At 45.0% G+C, this 22,714-nt stretch overlaps 1 non-coding gene across 1 annotated transcript; it reads left to right on the forward strand.

Moving 5' to 3' along the window:
• The first annotated feature begins 329 nt into the window (after nucleotides 1–329).
• On the forward strand, nucleotides 330–414 carry TRNAR-UCG (transfer RNA arginine (anticodon UCG)). The gene has a single exon. It is a non-coding gene; the product is annotated as a tRNA-Arg (tRNA).
• Nucleotides 415–22,714: the final 22,300 nt, after the last annotated feature.

Below are 22,714 nucleotides of genomic sequence, written 5' to 3' on the forward strand. Positions count from 1 at the left end.
CTCTTCAACCCACCAAGGCCTGAAAGTGGAAACTGAAGAGTCACCGAGAGTCCAGGAAGTTAACTTTTGTTCATATCTGTCCCTGTTCCATTCTACAAGTCGGCTCCACTCATCTGTGTCTTAGCCAACTTTTGGTTCTGCTTCTCCATCCCCACGGGAAGGTATGGCTGCCCCACAGTTAACCAATAATCGCGCACAACCCCACGTAAAACTGGGAGTTCATAGGCCCCGATGCCACATTCCTGGGAGAGAGAATCTTCTTGGCTGAGCTTACATCATGGGTCCACTCTAGGCCGATAAATTTTGTCCAAAGAGATGGAGTCAGGGGCGCCTGGGTGGCTCAGTCGGTTAAGCGTCTGACTTCGGCTCAGGTCGTGATCTCGCGGTCTGTGGGTTCGAGCCCCGCGTCGGGCTCTGTGCTGACAGCTCAGAGCCTGGAGCCTGTTTCAGATTCTGTGTCTCCCTCTTTCTCTGACCCTCCCCTGTTCATGCTCTCTCTCTGTCTCAAAAATAAATAAATGTTAAAAAAAATTAAAAAAAAAACAGAGATGGAGTCAAAGCTGTATCGTAGCCATGGAACAAAGGCAGTTAATTTTCTGGGTTGGCTTGTGGACTGAAGGGACACCCCAAATGGTGTCTAATACACAGAGAATTGATTAAACTATGCTGGGACCACAGGAAGAAAGACTGTACCACTGTTTAAACTATTGTGTTTTAGAGCAAATGCTAATGGCCAGGCAACATGTGAATAATTAAGTGGGAAAGCAAGTGACGAAGCAATATATGGATACTACTGTACCCATGTTATTAATAAACACACACAGACACACGCACAAAGAGTTAAGGATAGAAGAAGGTACAGCAAAATGCTTACAGCACTATCACTGGGTGATAGAATATGCATAGGTTTTACTTTTTTTCCAAAATTTACTTTTAAAATCCTTAACATTTCGGGGCGCCTAGGTGGCTCAGTGTTTTGGGCATCCGTTTTCGGCTCAGGTCATGATCTCACGGTTCGTGGGTTCAAGCCCCGCATCGGGCTCTGTGCTGGCCGCTCAGAGCCTGGAGCCTGCTTCGGATTCTGTGTCTCCCTCTCTCTGTGCCCTTCCCCTGCTCACATTCTGTCTCTCTCTCTCTCTCGCACTCGCTCAAAAATAAATAAACATTAAAAAAAACTTTAATAAAAAATAAAAATAATAAAATGCTTAAGATTTTAGTAAGTATATCCAAAGGATTCCTAATGTGTATTTATTTTTGAGAGAGAGAGAGACACAGAGAGAGAGAGGCAGAGTATGAACGGGGGAGGGGCAGAGACAGAGGGAGACCCAGAATCTGAAGCAGGCTGTAGGCTCTGAGCTGTCAGCACAGAGCCTGACACGGGGCTCGAACCCATGAACTGCAAGATCATGACCTGAGCTGAAGTCAGACGCTTAACTGACTGAGCCACCCAGGTGCCCCATGGATTTCTAAGACAAAGTAACAATTTCTTAATAGTGGGATATAAGACATAAGTGAGAGAAAATCAGGGATAATAAGCCTACGGGACATTGATTATTTGCCTGATACATGAAATTTCCTCTTTTTCTGGACTTGCCCTAGCACTGTCACCTATAGACTCTGGATCCAAGGGACAGCTATATTCTTCCACGTGGACCATCGAGGCAGAGAAATTCAGTCTGCAGAGAGGAGAGAAAATATTGAAGCTGGTGTCAAAACAGGGACAAAGATGACAAACAGATCTGGACAGCCCTTCTGTGTGGTTTAAGCCCTCTCCAAAATCTGTTGACATTTCTGTCCTTGTGTTTGTTCTGATGTTTTGTATTTAAAATAAATGTCTTTGTGTGCTCCAACTAGCTTGAGCTGATTTCTGTTGCTTGCAGACAAAGAGTTATGAGCAATGCAAGATCCTTCACAGTTCTTCCAAATTATACTTCACAAGTGAGCATGGTCTAAGTTCTAAGAAGGGCTCTTCAGACCTGAGACACAAACTTCTAGATAAAGCTACGGCCTTGGAGGCTATGGCCTCAGGCACAATCCAAAGAGCAAGGAAAAAGTAATAAAAGTGAGAGGTTGATGAGAAGGAAGCCGATCAAAGAGAAAGCTGGGGGCATGGGGGCGCCTGGGTGGCTCAGTCAGTTAAGCATCCGACTTTGACTCAGGTTCATGAGTTCAAGCCCCACATCGGGCTCTGTGCTGACAGCTCAGAGCCTGAAGCCCGTTTTGGGTTCTGTGTGCCCCTCTCTCTCTGCCCCTCCGCTGCTCACTCTCTGTCTCTCTCTCCTCCAAAAATTAAATAAACATTAAAAAAAGGGAGAGAGAAAGCTGGGGGCAGAGGGAAAGGAGGGCCATATGATGACAGAGTTCTAGAATCTGGAGTGCCAACAAAAGTTATTTCAGAAGGCCCCTCATCCCTGACCCTTGATAATCTTCAATTCACAGTGCCACGAACAGTGAATTGCCTTTTATGCAGGTCAAATGAGTTCCAAAATTAGCCAAGTTTTTACTGACTTGACCTTCATGGCCATCAAGATGGCCAGCACCCCATTCAACCCAAGGTGTCTAAATTCTTTCACTAGTCATAGAAGCCATCCCAAATCTTGGCTGTCTGGGGGAGACATTATTTCCTAATGCCACCTACCACAGATAATCACAGACTGGGCAGTTGTGTGTGACCCCAGGCCAGTTTTCTTTAGGAACCACAGCCCAGACCAACATCTCACCTAATAACAAATTCCATTTCTCGGTACTTTCTAGGAACACGTATCTCAGAAACCATTGACAAAGTCGAGCGGCGCCTCCGTGTGGCCTCTCGGACACCAATGGATTACCGTCACTGTCTAGTCCACGCTGATACAAAAATTTTTTTTTTAATGGGAGGGAAAGGAAAGAGGGATGCCAACTAATAAATGTGGAAGGAATAATGAAATGAAAATTATCATCTGGTAGACATCACAAATACATTTGATACAGGCAAGAAACATCAATGGATGTTAAATCTGGTGGGTATATGAGCTTGATTATTAACAGGATACTGACTTAACTGTCAAGCATCTTCCCATAAAATTATTATTAATTACCAAGAGGAAGACAGTCACTTTATAGTGGAAAAATCTGGCAGACTGCACTTTAACCAAGTGATCAGGTTAGCCTCACTACTAAAGGGACATATCGATGCCACCCTCCTGACGTGTATGATGTGCGAGGGGGGACACATCCCTTCTGTGCCATTCCTGCCCGAAGTACAGAATCTGAATCTAATCATGGGAAAACGCGAGACAAACCCGAATTGAGGGACATTCTACAAAAGCATCAAGTTCATGAAAGACAAAGAAAGACTCTAGCATGATTCCAGTTTAAAGGAGGATAAAGGGACAGGACAATTCAATGGAGCACACGATCCGTGACTGAACCCTGAACCAGAAAAAAACCAATGATTGTATTTTGCTACAAAGAACATGATTAGGAAAGTTGAAGAGGTTTGAATGAGGTCTACCAATTAGATATTATCTAAGTAATTTGGGGGTAAAAAAAGACACAATTCCTACAATGTCATCTTCGTTCAGAAAAGAAAATTATATGGGGTGCCTGGGTAGCTCAGTTGGTTGTGTCCGACTCTTGATTTTGGCTCTGGTCGTGGTCCCAGGGTTGTGGGATTGACCCCCACATCAAGCTCCATGCCAAACAGGGAGCCTGCTTGAGATTCTCTCTCTCTTTCTCTCTCTCTCTCCCTCTGCCCCTCCCCTGCTTGCACTCTCTCTCTAAAATAAAAAAATATATATAATTTAAAAAAGAAAATAAAATTATGCATCTTATTAGATCTATTATTAACATTTAGATGTAGATACACGTGCACATCTATGTGGTTATCTCTGTCCATCCACCCATCCATCTATCCAGACAGAATGACAAAGCCACTGTGGTAAAGACAAAATAGTAATGTTTGGAGAATCCGAGGGAAGCTAGATGGGAAATTTTTGCTCTGCTGCAACTTTCCTCAAAGTCTGGACTTATTTACAAGAAACATAAATACTGCACAAATCCCTCAGGACCAAGTGGTAGTGGCCCATTTTCCTGACGTGTCATTTTGTCCCAGCAAAGTGTCAACTTCGACTTTATTGTGCAGGTCACGCAGTTCGCCTTCCTAAGTCCCACTGCTGCCTTTGCAACTCCTTGCCACCCGTGGTGGCCTTGTCCCCAGCCATGAACACACCCGGAGGCCTTCCCTTGGCGTCCACGTGGGCAGTCGTGGCTTGTGGGAGCTGGAAGCACCCACAGACCTGCCACAGGAAGCCAGGGAGCCTCCTGACATCCTCTTCCCAGGACTGGGGACAAGGGCCTGCTCTGGGCTGGTGGCTGCTCCCTTCCAGTAAGGACCTGAACAGGACACCGAGGGAAGGAGGCAACGTACAAGGGAAGGGGTACAGCTCAGCTTTACCCTTTTCTCCAGGAACAACCTGTCAACCCTCAGCATTTTTTGAAAAAATTTTAAAGTTTATTTATTTAGTTTGAGAAAGAGCATGAGCAGGGGAGGGATAGAGAGCGGGAGAGAAGGAATCCCAAGCAGACTCCCCACTCTCAGTGCAGAGCCTGATACAGGGCTGGAACTCACGAACTGTGAGATCATGACCAGGGCCGAGATCAAGAGTTGGACACTTAACTAACTGAGCTACCCAAGAGCCCCTCAGAAATGTTTTTTAAACTTTTTAAATTTATTTATTTATTTATTTATTTATTTATTGAGAGAGAGAGAGAGAGATCAAGGGAAAGAGGCAGAAAGAACCATGGAGAGAGAGAGAATCCCAAGCTCTGTGCTGTCGGCACAAAGCCCAACTCAGGGCTCGATCTCATGACCCACGAGATCACGACCTGAACTGAAACCAAGAGTCGATGCTCGGGGCGCCTGGGTGGCTCAGTCGGTTGGGCGTCCGGCTTCGGCTCAGGTCACGATCTCACGGTTTGTGGGTTCGAGCCCCACGTCGGGCTCTGTGCTGACAGCTCGGAGCCTGGAGCCTGCTTCTGATTATGTATCTCCCTCTCTCTCTACCCCTCCTCCGCTTGTGTTCTGTCTTTCTCTCTCTCTCTCCAAAATAAATAAACATGAAAAAAAATTAAAAAAAAAAAAGAGTCAATGCTCAACTGACTGAGCCACCAGGTGCCCTTAAAGTTTTTTTTTTTTTTTTAACTAACCATTACTAACCACTACTACCCATTAACCCAACCATTGCTATTAAATATTTCTCCTCCTAGGTTCCATAGCACTTCAGAAAAATTAATGCTTCCCTACTAGAATTCGGAACATGCCTCGCCTCCTATACACACACACACACACACACACACACACACACACATACACACACTTAACTGAGGACATCTCCCAGTCCGGTCTGACATTACTCACCCGGCGCCCAGATTCTTCGGCTTTACTGTTGCTCCCTGTGGGGAATATGACACTCCCAGCGAAGCTTTTACCTCCAGAAAGAAAAAAGGAAACCAAACATCGATGGTTAAGTGTCACATCTGGGTGCAATTGCCAGCAGGTGTGAGCAGGGCAGTGCTGGTTTTCTGGGAAATTATAAATGCCCAGCGTAAGATATCTGTGTCTGGTTCTGTCACACACATCATAAAAGCTTGGAGTTTACGTGCTGATGGTAAATGTCCTTCACAGCTACTTGTCTCCCCTTAGGGCTTTCAATAGGGCCTTCACTGAAGGTAGGAAAAATACATATTGATGTCCCCGAAGGGAAATAAATGAAACACTTCAGACACGATGCCAGACTGTGTGGTCATCACGCTGGTGTTCTACATGATTTAATTTGGGCAGTGACGCAGAACTGTCAGGAGCCAGCCCTCGGATACTCGGTGACGAGAGCTCAGGCGGGGCGGGGTGGGGGGGGCCCTCAACGAGTCACTGTCTGGACAAGATTTGCCTTGGGATGGAGTTGGTGGGAGCTGAAGGGTGGCAGAGAGGTGGTCATGTCTGCAAACGGGCTAAGTCACGAGGAGGAAGCCTGCTGGGAATGGTAACTTGGTCTTCTGTAACAGAGATGCGGGGCTGACAGACAAGACGCGCCATCTAGGGTGGGGGTAGAAGAAAGACACCAGGGAGCTGGGGACATCACGTGTAATTTGCAAATTGCAAGTAATCCTTGAAATGCTGAGTTCGCTTAGAGCTGTGAACGGTTAACTGACGAGGTCTTCTGCCTGGTGGATGGGGGGTTGATGGACACTCAATGTGGAGGAAACCAATGGCCATGGACCTGGGTGAAGAAATACCCTGCTTGCTTGCTGGGAAAAAGCTGGTCCCTCCTCAGGAGCAATGGGGCAGGACTGACCACTGATTCAAGCTACGTGATTTACTGGGATTGCGTTCTCAGCAGGTTGTCAAAAGCTTTTCTTCATTTGTGTTTGCGTGGATCTCCATCCCGACCATCTATTACATAGAGACGGTTTGTTTCAAAGCCAGACTCGGCAAAACCCCTGGGGCATACACCTGAGCCACTGGGCGTCGTAAAATCCTATCTTGGTGCCAATGGAAGAAGATGCTTTCAAAGACTTGGATGAAGTTTCACTTCGAAAACTTGTTTTTAAATGCCTGGGGAATGATAGATCGTCTCAGAACAAACTGGAAAATGCCTGCACAGCTGGATACTAAGCCAGAGTTTGCTCTCAAAGTTTGGGCCCAGAAATCTTCCTGGTAAGCAACTTAGTGATTCCCAAAGAGAGGTCAAGCATTTACCCAAACTACAAAATCTCAAAATGAGTTCTTCAACTCAAAGCAACGTTTTACAAAGTTCACATAACTTGCCAAATTCTTCCTCATCTCGCCTTTACAGGAATCTTTAAGAAATGCGTACTTTCAACACATATTTCTGAGTGCCTCGTCACCTTTGTAACCTGGAATAACGTGGGGCAACAGACAGGCATGGTCTCTGCCCTCACAAATTTAGTGTGCTCTAGAAGACAATAATTATAAATGTTACTTATTTCCAAGGCAGAGCGGCAATGCCTTTTGTCAGTGTTACCGGGAAGAAATCTCAGGCTCACTGAGGTTCAGGGATCTCTTCACACCCAGAACTAGAGGAAAGAGCTGTTCCATTTTCTATTATGTCATCCTGTTTCTTAGGGCATATCGCTTCAATCTGATTATCTTATTAGATAACATTTCTTTGTCACAGAGATGTGAGTTCAGGAAAGAATTTGCAGTGTAAAAATAACTAATATTACAGGGATTTATTAAATCCAGACAATTTCTTCCCGTTATTTTATTTGTGATCCATTTTTGCTGTAGGAGTCATTCCTGATAAAATAGAGTCCATTATGTACAATTGCTGGGGCACTACAACATGGCTAAAGCATGACTAAATAGAGCTTCTCAAATCTGTCCTTCTCCAAAACGCACTGCCAGTCACCAAAATAGCCTGACAAAGAAGACTCACAAGAGTAATTGTTCCATTCCTTCCTGTCCACACAAGGGCTCGACACGATGCCTAGCACACAATTGCTACATAAATGTTGAATAAATGAATGAGTGGTTTCAATATTGTTTTAAAGAGAGAAAACCCTCATATTTTCCTTCTTTCTTCAGGCAGAAACATGATCTTAAATTACGTGAACTGCCCTGATCATTCGCTTGAACCTATCCAATCAGAAAACAAACAAACAAACAAAAAAAAAAACAAAAAAAACACACCAATGTCCAGGTGAAATATTCTTAACCTTCTATATAAGTATTTCAATTAGTCAAGCTCATCAAGGAGGGTTGATTCTCCTTGAAATTTCTTCTTGAATTTCTCCTAGAAATTTGTAGTAACTTAATTGTCATAATAGGAGGTTTAAGAAGATATTTCCCAAAAGGGATGGGTGAGTTGAGACTGAGTTGAATCGTATACAAACATATCTGGAATCATCTCGAAGCATGTTTCACTGTGACTGTTCACTGTGCGGTTTTTATATGACTTCAGTTTCATTAGGCTGACCACAACATTCAGAATATATAGCCGATATTTTCTGCAACGACCAGCTCATAATTCCTGAACTTTTCCTTTCCACCAGGGGCAGATAAAGGCCTGAGTTAAAAAAAAAAAACAAAAAACAAACAAAAAAAGCAGCAGCCAAACAAACAGGAAAGCAGAAGGTGAAGAGGTTCAACAGAAGATGTACAGAGGGCATCTTTGGGCAGAGGGCAGTTGAATATGTTTTGTGGCCTTTCTAAGAAGTTCTGTGCTTCCGACTTGTTTCATATTGTTGTATAACAAATGCTTGAGCGTGTACATGGAGTTATAAATTGTCACCCCTTGGCTTTGGTCCACCCAAAAGGCAAGTTCCTCTTGTCCAACAACGCCTTAGCTCATGCTGTATGGTCGACCCACCTGGAAATCCAGAAAAGGGAAGGGATCAAGTCCTATGCCTACAGTGATTGGCCAGAATTTGTAGCTTCCGACTGTGGTTGGTTCCATCCCTGGATCCTTTTTTCCACCACGGATGGTGGTTTGAGACATTTGATAAAGTTGAAGCATCGTGTTGTGAATTTTTTCTAAAGCCAAGAATTAGTTCCACCACCAGAAGGGAATGCTTGATGAAGGATGGGGTCAGAGTCATTCAAAATGTCAAGCTATATTTTGCGGAGTAATCTTGCTTTCTTCTTTTATTTATTGCTCAATAAACTGAATGTTCATGGGAAAGAATTTTTAGGCATCCTAATATTTGTCTTTGGGATGCATTTTTCTACATACAATAGAACAAAGCATCCGCATAAACGACTGTAGACCGTCCTTTTACTGCAACTCATCAGTTTTCTTCCTACAAGAAAACTGAAGGGCAGAGAGCTTGAGTAGCTTGTTCGAGGTAATCAGATTAGTTAGTGGCCAAAGCTAAAACCCAGGATTCAACATTCCCAGTATTTCACATATAAGTTCATACACCCATGTCGACATTCCAAATCAGATTCCTCTCTCTCTCCCAAGCTCGTTCTTGATTTGAGTATCATTCTTCTCTGGAACTAATTACAAATTTACAGTTTAGGCACCAAGCCAAGCCCAACTATTATTGTGTCAGGCTCCATCAGGGTAAATATAGGGAGAGATTTTCTCACTGGCCTCCTCAAGGGTCACAGCGTGGATTGTGCCCATGTGAGTGTGTGCATGTGGATGTGGCTCATGTACCCATGTGTGGATACGTGTGAGAGAGGCAGGGCATCTTCTTCAACTTTAACAAGATTACTTCCTTCTTTACCTACTTACTTGTGGGGCTTCTGGTAAGATTTTTGTTTTTTTTAAACAACAGAAAATGCCTTTGGTGTTGGGTATTCCTGTCTCACACATCAGCATATCCCATAGACGCCTTCTCCTGAATCCTGGAAGGAAACATTCTATTTTCATTGTAAATTATTCTTCATGGCATAGAGTCTAGAGTTCAGACACTTCTGTAACTTTGGACTTTCTGGTCCACACACTCCACTCATTATGGAGTGGCCAGTGTTCATTCATTGGTCCATTTGTTTGTATGCTTAATGATCCACATGACTAACGCATCTTATACACAGGTTCATTTCCTTGCTTATGCATTATTGAAAGTCAAAACTTGACCATAGCAGAAAACGTTGATGCACAGAATTTATCACTTTAGGTCACAAGCTTGGATCCTTCAGAATAACACATCAGATAAAGCCACATCAGGATATGACTTCTGATAATAAATGTACAGACTGGACCATCTCTATCCCCAATCTGTAGACCTGAGTAGAATATTATGGGCAGCCTTTTCCCCACCCTCTCACATCTCCAACACACCTTTTGGCCTGAGAGCAGGGCCTGACCTGGGGGAATGGAAAAATGTGGAAAGCATTAGAATTTAAGCAATGAACTCTGACAAAAAATGAATTGGTGTCTGTTTCTCATGTTGTTATTTAGTTTTGAAAGTGCCAGTGGGGGAGGTGCAGAGAGAGAAGGAGAGACAGAGGATCTGAAGGGGACTCCACACTGACAGCACAGAGCCCGATGTGGGACTCAAACTCAGGAACCACGAGATCATGACCTGAGCTGAGGTTGGACGCTCAACCGACTGAGCCACCCACGAACCCCTGGTAGCTTATCCTTAAGTAAATAACACACCCGAAGGTACCTGAAAATCATCTCTCTCTCTCATCTGCACTTGGTTTTGTTGGCTCTGACTCAAGATATACAACCATGGGAGAGGTAAGACAGACAGTTCTTATTAGGCGATTTGCTATAACAAGGTAGGCTAATTAGCTCTTTCCTGCGAGTTCACTCTGAGGTTGGAGAGACCTTGAAAGAGGTAGAAACGGAATCGGGGTTGGGGGAGGATCTGTTACTCAGAATGGAGGCCAACCACAACTGGGTGATGATATGTAGGAGAGAGATGCCGAAGACAAACTCAGCCTGTGTTGTGAACTATGAAACAAAACGCAATGGGAATAAAAAACGAAAATCCAGAATCGAGCCGTTTGCTTCTGATCTGTGTGCTTGCAAATAACCCAACAAAAGCATATAGTATATGCCATAGCCTTCTTTAAGGCAAACGCTGTGTCTTACTACTTGTTGCCTCTCTGGCACCTAATAAAGACCCTGGCACACTGTAATCACTCCTTAAATGTTTGTTGCTTTTGAGTACATAAATGAATGCTTAACGCAAACACATGCGCACGTGTGTTTCTCTACCAGAGAAACGGATTTCCAGTTGTTTTAAGTTGATGGATTCCATGGTATTACATTTGAAACTAGATGCCCTGTTCATCTGCTGTGCACTGGGACGGGCCATCCTGAACAAAGAAATTGTCCTTCTCTGAATTCTGATGCACTGAGTTAGAAACTGAGATAAATATTTAACCATCCTTCCCTGTGCCCTTGTGGGTCTGTGTGGGATCTGTGAACTGGCTAATTGAACGTTGAATGCATAAGTTAAGCTACTCATCTCTCAGCCACAGAAGAGGTTAAAGTTAGTTCAGAAGGAACATTCTTTTTTCTTCACCTGAAACATAAGGCAACAGAAAAATCTGCGAGAGTATTTTAAGATAATGAGGTTCATAAAGAGCTTTGACACAGATCTACTAATTTCATGATGAATCATTGACATTTGTGCAACTATGTGCTTATAAAGCTGCATCAGAAACTCGTTAAACAACAACAATCACGTATACATTTTGCTGTTAAAAAATAGGTACAGTATTTCCCAATCCACGGATTTTCTATTCACGGAAAAGGCCAAGTCGGGAAAGAAAAAGTCAGGCATAGAAAGGCATTATATTAGCCAAATGAACCAAATCAGAAAAGGAGAACACTATTTGCAATTTAACCAGCCAAGTTAAACATGACACGATTACAGCCAATCTTTGGGGACCACGTTAGAAGTAATTGTGCCTTGTTTAACTTGGCCAATTAAAGACCAAACCCTTTTTCTAAATTGCCTATTCCAAAGCAATCACACCTTTGCACTCAGAATTTTTTTCAGCTTGCCATTTTTAATTTAGGTATTTTACTACTTAATGGATGTGTGTGTACATGGACCCATACCTAAATATTTGCACATAATACAACGTTAACATGTGTTGGTATTGGGCAGAATAATTGGCCTCTTATTATGATAGGCTGTTTAACCAGATCAGGGTCATATATGTTTTTACATGTCCAATAACTTCCAACATCTGAAGAAAATATCTAAGCAGTGAAATATATAGCCTAAGGGAAGATTGATTCCTGGAAGATAACTAATAGAACTTGGGAAAGGAAAAAATAGCCTCAATTAGGGCACCGATATCTAGCAAGAGTAGAAAAGAGGACGAAATGTTTGTGTTTCTATCAGCCACGAGTGTATATCTTCATTTGCTTGGTTGCCACAAGTTACCGAATACTCTGTGCAGAGAACTGTTCTTGACCAGACCCTGGGTGATTGCAACCAAAGCCCCAGAAATTATCCCTCTTTCGAGAAGCATCTACTCTAAGAAGAAAGGAAGAAGAAACCCAAATTGTATGGGGGCATAAATACAGGGGACTGAAAGCTGAAAACAGCTACTCAACTTTCTACAGGGGAATAAACATATGAGGCATAGGCTTGAGCATTAAGACCTACAATTCAGAAAAGGAGAGAAGAAAACATTTGGGTGGAGGAGACTGGCATAGCCCTGTGAACTGACTCTTAGGGAGTTAGTCCAAAAGCGGGTTTCTGTTGGAGTCCGGTGGAGTGAGCACTGGAAAGGAGGGTAAGAGGCCCTAGAACTAAAGGAAATGAGTGAAAGCTAGCTGGGTAGAAAAAGACACACAACACAGTAAGTGCTCTAAACTAAGGGACATCTACCTTTCTAATGCCTTTTGGAATGAAGGACAGATGTGTGCTTACATAAAGTGTGGGTCTGCAGACATAGGCTAGAATAGGCTTTAATTTTCAAGATCTAAGGATGTTTTCTGCCTTTTGTATCAAGAATTTTGATACAATGTTGTACGCATTATGGTTAATTTGACAATCGGCTTTTCTGCACACATATTCCATTCTTGGTGAAGTGAGAAACCTGAACACAGCCCCCTGTTCTGACCGACGGAAGGACTTGGTTACAGAGGGGGGTAATCTGAGCGCGGGGTAAACTTTTGGCTGAAATGAATGAAGACTCCTGACCTGAGGCAATGTGGTGAGCTTGGTGGGGTGAGCTGGAGGGAGCAATGGACCCTCGGCTTCTAGGAAAAAGAGCTCATTTCTTTCCCTTGCTTCCCTTGGGTTGGGGGTGGGGTGGAGAGAACTTCACCCTCAAAAGGAGGTGTTGCTGTCATCGGTCACGTTTTGTGACATTTCATCGGCCAACACGGTGATGGGTGACGTGGATGAAGGCATTGCATGTTCCAGACGGACTTGTCCCTGGTTCAACTCCTCATACTTCTGAAGAGACAGCTCTCTTACTATCAGTAATGGATGTTCTTTCCTCCTCCATGGAACAGATCCCCAGCTGTCCTAAGAAAGCCTGGGACCAAACACCTCAGCCAGCTTCTGTTCAAATGTTGACTGGGGCTCTTGCTTACTCTCTGACTCTTTAGAAATTTGGGTTGGACTTTCTTTTCTTCAGAGTTATACAGTCTGAAGGCTTAAGCTTGAAGAAAGAAACAAATGACATGAGGCCTCTATCTGTTTTGACTCTAGGCAGAGCTCACTTGGACAGAATCTAGCCCAGCCTACAGAAGGTGCATTGTGGTTTGATTTGGAGGCCTAAGCCCCAACTGAAACCAAAGTTTTGCTTAGCTCTGCATGTCGTTTTCCCAGATATATATTTACTTTCAGGGTGTTGCGGATAGGTAAGACTCCCTGGGGACAGAATTCTCACATTGTAAAAATTTTTGACCCAAACGCCATCAAAATGCCCGAATAAACTATCATAATGGTCATCTTTAATGTCACCCCAACCCATAAACTCCAACAGACCTGGGCTCTAGAATTGCCTCTTATATTCTGCTGTGCAACTGGGAGCATGGTGTTTTCTCCAAAAGATTTAATTTTCGATAAAAATCTATGGGATCCATCAAAAAAGAACCTTGGCCTGATGTCATGACATATTAGTCAATCAACATTTATCTTAACAGACACACACTGAGCCCCGGCTATACGGAAGGTATTGCAAAGTGTGTTGGGGTTACCCAAATCAACAAGTTATGGCTTCTGCCCTCAGTCTGGGGCAAGGCAGATCCATCAAAAATGGTTCCTAAACACAATTGTAAAGAGTCATACCCAGCAGGCCCATGTCTCGTTGCACGAGACACTCAACAGAAGAGGTAACATGGAGGTAGAGGTCATGAGTGGGCCGACAAGAGATGTTCTAAAAGACGATTAACTTTGCGAGCAGTAGAGGAAAACATGGAGAAAGACAAGGGTGCCTCAAGTGGTGCATAGGGTCAAATGAACAGAAGTACTGCTCTCTAAGTCTTTCCATTCCATTAAGTATATGAGTGTAGAAATCATGTCTTTCTATTCTGATGACTTTTATTGACATCTTGGGGCCTTGCTGGGCCAGAGGGACTAGCTGATTCCTGCAGAGAGTAAAGAACTCACCCGAAAAGCACACCTTTCACGTGCAAACCAACCAATCCAGAGCCCACACCCCCAACCACCACGTCCTTTATGGGGCTCTCACACCCCGGGCCACTATCCACCTGCTCTCGGCACCCCGTGGTCAGTACAGTGGACTAAATGTTTGTGTCCCCACAAATTTCATCTGTTGTAATTCTAACCCCAACGTGACAGTATTGGAGGGACTTTGGGGAAGCAATTAGGTCATGAGGGTGGAGCCCTCATGAATGAGATTTGTGCCCTTAGAAGAAGAGGCCAGACAGCGAGTTTGCTCTCTCTCCGCCATGTGAGCATACAATGAGAAGCTGCATCTGTAACTGGGAGAGGGCTCTCACCAGAAGCCAACCACGTTGGCACCCCGATCCCAGATTTCAAGCTTCCAGAATGGTGAGAAAGAAATGTTTGCTGTGTAAGCCACCCAGTCTATGGTATTCTGTTAGAGAAGCCCAAACTGTCTAAGACAGGCAAGTGCTAAACAGCTGGGGACAGGCTCCAGGACTCAGAGCCTGCTGAAGTTATTCAAGCTGGCCAATCCCAAACCTGCTTCCCCTGCCTCACCATTTCTCCTGGAAGAAACCACAATGAAGGCTCATGCCTGTGTTTTCCCTTGGTTCTTTCTGTCCCCCAACAGACTTCTGTGGCTTCCCCTGTGACCTCCCCTGGTCCCCACCCTGTGGCATGGCACACCCTCTCCTCCAGGGAACTATCTGTCCAATGGTAAGCATCTCCCCATCTGTTGGCCTCACCGTACCTGAGTAATAACAAAACCTACATTTTAAACAATGAGGTGTAGGGGCGCCTGGGCAGCTCAGTTGGTTAAGCGGCTGACTTCGGTTCAGGTCATGATCTCACGGTGCACGAGTTTAAGCCTCTCGTGGGGCCCTGTGCTGACAGCTCTGAGCCCGGAGCTTGCTTCGGATTCTGTGTCTCCCTCTCTCTTCCCCTCCCCCGCTCACACTCTGTCTCTCTGTCTCTCTCTCTCTCTCTCTCTCTCTCTCAGACATGAATAAACATTAAAAAAAATTTAAACAATGAGTTGTATGCAAATGGGAGGTGGGAAACAGCCATAGGGAAAGGAAAACAGAAGGAACCGGGATCTCAGAAGAAAAGAGTTTAACAGTGCAACTGGAGAAGGTGTGAGACAGAGGCCATGTGGGTGGGAGGTGCCCGGACAGCACAGCCCAGCTTCCCCCATTGTGAGTGAAGGGCAAGAACAAAAGACATCTGAAAAATGAACTAAGGCTGCGCGGGCAAATCCAGCTTTTACACGTCTCTCCTTGCCTTACGGTTTGTTATATGCAATTTCCTGTTAAGTACATTTGGGTCTCCTAACCTTACGGAAAGACTGCTAACAAGGGTTGGCAGGCTTAATGCACTGTATTTCATTTATTCCTGGGATTGCTGAGATAAAGAGAAGGCGGTGGCGGGCTAGGGTAGGAGGAGAGAAGGGTGTGCTACCCGTGGAAGCTCCCTGCCACCTGTCACTCCGTTACCCGAATGCCGTCTTTGCCTTCTGAAAAATTAAATCTGAGCACGGTGCTCTCTTGTTTTAAACACGTTGGTTTCCTCTACTACGACGTTTGGCATGCAAAGGCATCCCCAGTTGAGTGGGAACCTACGTTTCCAGGGCTTTCATCCAGGGGGCCTTCCTGAAACTTCAATTTCATGGAACTGCTCACCATTTCTTGAACAGACCATGCCTTTACAACCAGTGGGGCGCTAAATCGAAGACCAAGAGAGGAACGGGAAAGTGATCCTGTCTTAAGAGATGAGCAAAACCCCGCTTACCAAACGGGCAAGGCTCTCGGACAGGAGCGTGATCGGAGAACACGGTTTCCTTTCGAGGCTGAATCCGCCCACACCCGCCCCCCACTCCCCCTTCATCTTGGAGAAAGATGTAGCTGGAGGTCTTCTTTACCTTCTCACTGGTGGAAAAATAAAGAGGGAGCCAGGAACATGGCCAGGCTGTCTACACTGTTTGCTATGGGGAGACTAGAGACACAAGAGGAGCCAGGACTTCCCTCCAGGCCTTTTATAGCACAGTAACCCTGCCCAGGGCTAAGGCACGGGTCAGGGAATGTCAAGTTCCGATTTATCATGACTAGACAGCATTTGTAAATACAGTTCCCTTCCTCCAGCCCGAGTCTGGGAAGGACAGAAGTGCCTTCTTTTGACTCTAAGAGTGAAACACAAGGAGAAGGAATTGAGTTTCTCCATTATCCTTGACAAGTAGGCTCTTTAAAAAACCATATATCTATTTTCCCCCATGGCTCTCTTCCAGGAGAACCATATTATCCACCAATGTTTAACACAGTAGGTGGTTGGCAAAAATAAGTTATTATTTAGTGAGTAACAAATGAATGAATGAATGAATGAATGAATGAGTGAATCCTAGGCAGAGGGGAGAGAGTGTATACAGACTTTTATATTTTTATAATAAAGGCTTTATAACAAAGACTCTCACATATATAATGCCACTAAGTCCTCGAAACAACCGTGGGAAGTGAGATTCCCATCTTTCTCATGAGAAAACTGAAGGTCAGAGAGATCAGCCACCAGCGTGCACTTAACTGGTATGTGACGACGCTAGGACTGGACCCCGAGTGGTTCATCTCCAAGCAGACAACACCAGAGCTTCTGGTTAGTCCCATGAAGACGGGAAGATAACTAAGAGGGAAAGAACAGGGGCGTGGTTACCAGGTTTTACTCTGCCTAAGAATGAACAAACGTTCAATATTCAAAGATAGGAGAAGCACCCACAAAGCAGTAAGAAAAAGACACAGAACTCAAAAGAATGAAGGACAATAGTCATGAACATGCAATTCATGAAAGAGAAAGAGCTTTGACATTCCTAGGAATCAGGGAAACACATAGTAAATGGAAACAATGTTCTTATACCCCAAACTGGTAAAACTTCAAGAAACTTGATAATAGCAAGTATCGGTGAAGACAGGAGGAAATGGAATGGGGACCATCGTATACTCCTGATGGGACCGTAATGTGGTATAGCCACTTAGGAAGATGCCTGTCAGGTTTTATTAAAATCTCAGATGCATGTTTTCTATGACCCAACAGTGGTCTAGAGGGTGGATTCTGTGTATCTCAGGGAACAGTCCCGTCTCACTGAGTATTGGGAAAGTATGATAACTTCTACTGATGTTTAACTTTATGCCATCCTTTTAAATTTCTTGTTGCAAGTCTCTTTTGTAGAGGGTGCTGTAGAGCACCGACTGGGTGCCCCTTGAGGGCAGAGGCGCTGGTTCCCAGCTGGCAGGAAGGTTGGCCACCAAAGCTCATGAATGAGCATCTAGGGACTTACCCTCTGCCCAGAAGCTCCCTTGACCGTCCTGGGCAACCTGTATCCAATGACTGACCAGTGTGGGGGTTGGCCTAGTCCCTTGCCCCAATCCAGGACAGCACCAAAAGGCCATCTCAGCCCCCCAACTCTCGAGGCAGTGGTTGAGTTCTCTTTAGCAACCATATTAGACTTCACCTTCTCTCTGCCCAATCTCCTCTCCCTGCGAAAGGTCCTGCGTGCAAATCTCAGGGCCTCAGTGTCTGTTTCATGGGGGAATTGACCTAAGGGCAGCTTTATAATGGACACATTGATATAAAAGGACATACATATAATTTACAAATATTTAAATTTTTGGTATGTGCTCAAGCACGTGACTTACTGACAGGGTTGCATGATCACAGAAGTTTAGAGATTCATGCCCATTGTGAGGTGAGTTGCAACAAATTCATATGTTGAAGTCCTAACCCCCAGGCCCTCACAATGTAGCCAGTTTGGAAATAGGATGGAATTACTTGAGATGCAATTAGTCATTGCAGATGGAATTAGTTGAGATGAGGTCATATCGGAGTAGGGTGGGTCCCTACTCCAATTTGAGTGGTGCCCTTCTAAAAGGGAAATTTAGACCCGGAGACACATGCGTGGAGAATCCACCGTGTGAAGATTGGAGTTATACTACCACAAGCCAAGGAACTACCAGAGACAAGGAGAGAGGCCTGGACCAGGTCCTTCCCTGGAGCATGACTTCCAGGAGCACGACTCTACTGATGCCGCCATCTTGGACTTCCAGCCTCAGAAGGAGCCCATGAGACAATAAAGCTTCTGTGGTTTGTGGTTCTTTGTTCTGCCAGTCCTAGCAAACACACACCGTGCCTGAAAGAGACAGTTCACAAACATGCACAGGTCTGCATTCTTTGCAAATTGGCCATCCTAAAGCTGAAAAAAAATATATAAACGATTTAAACATTCATTTTCACCTCCGTGTGAAAGGATGTGGTAGGCTTCATGACGCTGGCACAAAGCCTGAAGCCATCGCTCTTGCTGAGTAAAAAAAGGAAGGAAGTGAATGATAGGCATAGAACAACACCATTTAACTTATGTTTAAGAAATAGAAAAGAATGCCACAGCCTTTTATAAATGTGTCTTTAAATATGACTACACAGAAGAAGTAGAAGGAGATGCTCTCAACTTTTGACATCGTTTGCCTCTGGGGAGAGGGTTAAGAACTGGCTCGTAGCTACAGGGATTCTCCAGCAGTAATATTTACCTTTCAACAGCAGAATATGTTCCCAAATTTCCTTTGTAATTAAAATTTAATAAAAACAAGCAATAATCGTCCGGAGAATATAATGTGGTATCCCAGAGCAGAAAAAAGGACATTAGGCAGAAACTGAGGAAATCTGAAGAAACTATGGACTTTTAGTTAATAATAATTGGGTCAAGATTGGTTCCATAATGATAAGGAACGGACCCTACTGGGGTGACATGTGAGTCAGAGGGAAAACCTTGTGCAGGGGGCCGATAGGAAGTGAATATTCTCTGTTCCCTTTTTCTGGATCTAAACTATGAAGTCAATTAATTTTAAAAAATGTATTTAGGCACTTTGTCCATCACACGTAGATTTCGGGGCCCCAGCTCCAGCGATTCTGACTCAGTAGGTCTAGGGTGAAGCCCCGTGATTGTCATTCCTGGCAAGCGTCCTGAAGGGATTCTGATGTTTTGGGTTAGCACAGGCTAAGACAAGAATCAAAGAAAATGCAGGCATAGCCATTTGGCTAACAAAGCTGATTCCTGAAATCTTTCCAGTTTTGACTGAGGAGGGAGGAAGGGGAAGAGGTGTCATGGGGTAGATTTCTATTCTGGAACAGCTTGTTCCGGAGACCATAACTCCCCTGTCGTGTGTGGGGCTGGCCTCGCCGGGCCCTGAAGGCCTGGTACCTGCTGGCCAGGCCTACAGCAGTAAGGAACAGCCTCTTCCCTTGCTCATCCCCACGGTCTGGCACATGGCTGGTTCTTGGGTTTGTAACTGTCTGTTGAGAATTGTGTTATACATAATTTATCCCCCCAATTAAAATGTTTTCCTTTCAGTTAAAATTTTTACGTGTGACTTGAAAAGATGGTGTGTTTAGGCCTCCCTCCCCGCTCAGCACACGCTCGGTTTACTGTTCCTTGTTCACATTCCAGTAAGACTTTACACGTACACGATCATAACAGTTATTATAACAGATTGTCGGTGTGCCATTTTGTGGCTTCTACTACTGGCTCGAACTTCCTCACCGTGGGAAGCAATGGGGTTTGGCACTAAATTAACCACATGTTATCCATTCATTCATTCATTCATTCATTCACTTATTCTACAGGAATTTGTTGAGAGGCTGTTATATGCTGGGCATCCTGCCAGGTGTTGGTAAGACGGCCTTGAAGAAGATCACAGTGTTTGCCCTTAGGAGTTTCAACTCTGAGGGGTGTCTGGGTGGCTCAGTTGGTTAAGCTTCTGACTTGTGCTCTGTCTCTGTCTCTCTCAATCTCTCAAAAAAATACTACATTAACAAATAATAGTAATAAAAATTAAAAAATTAAGAAAAAAAAGAAGTTTACATTCTGGTACAACAGGTCATTGCTAGTTGGACTGAATTGTCCCTCTCAGTCTCTACGATCTGCTGAATGGAGTCATGGAAAAGTGTGATAAATTACTTTGATTGTAAAAAAAGACACCTCTATGATAATTTTTTAATTTATTTTTTAAAATCTTTTTAATGTTTATTCATTTTTGAGAGAGAGAGAGAGAGAAAGACAGAGCACAAGCAGGGGCAGAGAGAGAGAAGGAGACACAGAATGTGAAGCAGGCTCCAGGCTCTGAGATGTGACCACAGAGCCCGACAGGGACTCGAACCCACAAACCCTGAGATCATGACCTGAGCAGAAGTCAGTTAACCAACTGAGCCACCCAGGAGCCCAACACTTTTTTCTTTTTAATATGGAAGGACTCAATTACAAGAGTAGACTTTTAGATACTCTTTGGAACATCTTATATCGCAGACTAAGATTTCAGCCATGCCTAACACTCCTGTTTCCAGGTTGGGGTCGTGCCGTCTGTATTTCACCACCAGCCCCCAGAATGGCCCAGCCAGATCCGGGGTCTCGTGGCCACGTACTGCCTGGTGGCACCCTTCCCAACATCGTCATTAGATGGGACTCTGAAGACCCCTGGCCTCGTTTTGGGAGAGCACACCGACTACGGTAGGACTTTGCCTTTGAAGCACTTGGAATGTAAGAAAGAAGAAGAAGAAATTACAAATTTGCAGTGTCACTTACCATGCCCTTCAAACTAGCGGAAGTCGGGAAGCCAGAAAGAAAATAGGAGAGCCAGGAGGATAAAGCAAATAAGAATATTGAGGCATGGAGACCATCACAGATGCACAGCACAGCTGGAGTCTGTGTGCACCTTCTAGAGGCCCGGGTGACGGGAGGAGGGAGGAGGAAGCCGGGGAGGAGGAAGGCGGAAAAGGGGCAAAGGGACCGGAGCAGAAAGGGTTAAAGGCAGACAGCATGGCCAGGGAAGGACGCCATGGTCAGCACTCATGAGCACTGCAGTCACTCTGGCAAGTAATTGACACACATTTGTCGTTTAATCTACACAGCAGGCTCTGAAATGAGAACACTGAAGTCTGAGCTTCCCAGTTCCCTGGGGGGGCTGAGCTGGGAGGCCCCCCAGGTGGGCCCCATGCCTGAATCCACGGCCTCCCCGCTGCAAGCCCAGTGCTACTGAGGCAGCGAGCATAACAGCTCAGCCCTCGTTCCCTGAGGACCGGGGTCAGACGCCTGGGGACAGTTCCATCCAGGTGTCTGCAGATACCGTGAGTCGATGCAGGGATGCTGCCTGGCCTTGTGTTTTCCCAGCATTTTTCTTTTGCCTCTTCTTTTTTTCTAGGATTTTTAAAAAATAATCTCTACACCCAACATGGGGCTCGAACTTACAACCCAGAGCAATCAAGAGTCGCACACTCTACTGACTGAGCCGGCCAGGCGCCCGGAAGTAGCAGGTCTCTGTTAGTCTACGCAGCAGCTTTGTGCCAGTCTGAAAAAGGCACTCCCTCTCCATGCACCAGTTCGAAAGAGATGTTCCTTCCTTGGGATCTGTGACCTGAGCCCCCGTCAGGGCACTGGAATTGAGGTGGCCTCGGGTGTTTTCTTATATTTATGCACTAACTGCGGAGTCCTCGTGGGGCTGGAAGGGCTCTGCATGAGGGAAAGAGAGAGAGAGAGAGAGAGAGAGAGAGGGGGGTGGGGTGAGGGAGCCAGGCCCAGGCATCCATCTGGGCGGAAGGGGAGCTCAAGTTTTCTCTACCACGTGGAGGGTAAACCGGGTCAGGCAGCAACTTTCCTCTTTGAATATTGGGCATTGAATTATTCAAACGTACTTTGATTGGGGCGCTGGTCTGCCCCACTCCTATTAACCAAAGGGCCAAAACATACATTGGCTTTCAAAAAGTAGTTAGAAATGAATTTTGTTCTTTAAGAAGGACGTAAAAAAGATCAAGTGCCAGCCAGAAATCTTTACAATGGAACACCTAAGGAAGAAAGACAGTCATAACAACTGGTAAAACCTTTGTATTGATGATCTGCCTACCCGCGAGTGATTCAAAACCTCTTTCTGTATGTTTAAATATAGTCATGCCTCTCCACCTGTCTGTGAGACAGGGTAGGCAGGTATTCTAATTCCCCTTCTTACAGGAACAGACGCAGAAACACACAGCATGTTAGCATCACTCGAAAGCAACCCGAACGGAGGCAGAAGAAAGATCCACACTGCTTTTGAATCTGCCTTTGGATGAGCATGTCTACCAGCTAAAATGAATGACATTCCGTTTATTGTTATTAACAAACATCCCAGCGCCCACATCACAGAGACCTACGTCAGCCAGACGTGAGGTGAGGCAGGGCTCAGGGCCTCGGGGACCGGCACATGACAGCTGCCTGAATTCCCCATTAGACATTTGTGACTAATAATAACTATTTCATTAAGAGTTCGCTGTTTGCAGGGAGCTGTGCCCACTATTTGATGTAATTTGTCTTCTGAAAGTCTTATGTCACCCTTGCGAAGGGAGCATGATTGTCCCTGTTGACCACGGACGTTAGAGGACCCGCCCAAGTCTGTGCGGAAGTGGATTCTCTTCTGTGTATGTGTGCATGTGTGTGTCTCACAATCTGCTGTCTGCAAATCAGGAAGCCAGGAAAGCAGTCGTGCAACTCAGTCGAGTCTGAAGACGTGTGAACCAGGGAGCTGATGGTGTTAAGTCCCAGCCTGAGTCCCAAAAGGCCCAGAACCAGTGGCACCGATGTCCAACAGCAGGATGT

The sequence above is a fragment of the Acinonyx jubatus genome, chromosome B2 (genome assembly GCF_027475565.1).
Source record: "Acinonyx jubatus isolate Ajub_Pintada_27869175 chromosome B2, VMU_Ajub_asm_v1.0, whole genome shotgun sequence".
In the NCBI taxonomy this organism is placed as follows: domain Eukaryota; kingdom Metazoa; phylum Chordata; class Mammalia; order Carnivora; family Felidae; genus Acinonyx; species Acinonyx jubatus.